Raw genomic sequence first — 1371 nt, 5'->3', positions numbered from 1 at the left:
TATAATATATATATATAATTTCTTTTTAACAATTATATTCAATCTATTCATGCAAGAAAAAATCAAAAGTTTTTTGGCTAATCTGAAGTAAAAAACATTCAGTAATTTTGAAATATTTATTTAAATAATCATATTTTATGCATCAAAATATCGATTAGTACATTTTTCTACAGCAAAATAATATTAAAAAATATAAATACTCCATAGAATAATAAATAAGTTACAATTTTCGGAAGGTAAGGCTTTAATTTATGTACATATATGTATACATATACTGAACTAAATTAGTTTCAAATCAGAAATAAGTTTGCGCGGAAAGTTGGAAATCTATGTAAATCTATTTTTTTTTTAATAATACTTAATTCAAAGTGATTGAAATCGATTTCGTCAATAATATTTAACATAACAATTATTTTTGTCATATTAATATTGAATTTTTTAATTATTATACATATCTTAAAAAGTGACCATACGATTCGTCAAAAATTCTTTTGAAGATTCTAATTTTAAGTCAAAATAAAATTTTATGTCATATTCATTCTTAACAGAAAAATTATCGAATAAGGTGTATCGAAATTAATAAGCGATATATAAGATATTTCTATTACAATATACATTATAATGTATATATAATTTTTTTATATAATATTTATATATATAATATTATGTATATACATATTGTGATACTAATATTATTAAATAATATTAATTCCAAAGAATTATAGTTTATATAAGTCATATCACACAATGATTTTTTACGAATTATATAATGAAAATAAAACCGGATTAAAAAAAATCTAAAAATTATTTTTAATTTAAAACTTATTTCTTAATTTAAAAAAAAGAATAATTTCAAATTCAAGATGATTTAAGCTGGTCTTTAATAAGAATTTAGTTAGCGAGATTGCTATTATTAAATTGTGGAATGGTACAGTTAAAAAAGTTGAGATAAACGTTGTCTTATTAAGAGATTTCCGTATCAGTAAACATGAAAATAACATTTTCAATTTTATTTGTGCTAATCATGAGCAATATCTTGCATACACGTTCTTTTTACACAAAAGCGATTATATACTTTAGTTCTTACCCAACTCTTATCCTATATATATAATAGTACATAGTTTCCAATAAATCTCCAATATTTAACCAATATTTCACAATAAATTGCTAGTAAAGTAGTAATTGGGATACCTGATAAAAAATTTTTCATGCATGAATATGTATAAATATGTATAAACATACATAAATATTCATAAACACATATAATTTTATATGAAATATATTCATACAATGTTCATATATCCTTCTTCCTTTTGTAAAATTACTTTTTAGTGTAATAGAAATAACAATAGTAATATGAAAACATTAAAT

The 1371-nt window shown here is 19.9% G+C and overlaps 1 protein-coding gene across 1 annotated transcript in view; it reads right to left on the bottom strand.

The window, feature by feature from the left end:
- Positions 1-1371, bottom strand: part of LOC108684543 (gephyrin-like) — an 8113-nt gene that overhangs the window by 4027 nt on the left and 2715 nt on the right.

The sequence above is a fragment of the Atta colombica genome, unplaced genomic scaffold (assembly GCF_001594045.1).
Source record: "Atta colombica isolate Treedump-2 unplaced genomic scaffold, Acol1.0 scaffold100, whole genome shotgun sequence".
Lineage (NCBI taxonomy): Eukaryota > Metazoa > Arthropoda > Insecta > Hymenoptera > Formicidae > Atta > Atta colombica.
This window is presented reverse-complemented; position numbering and strand designations above follow the sequence as displayed.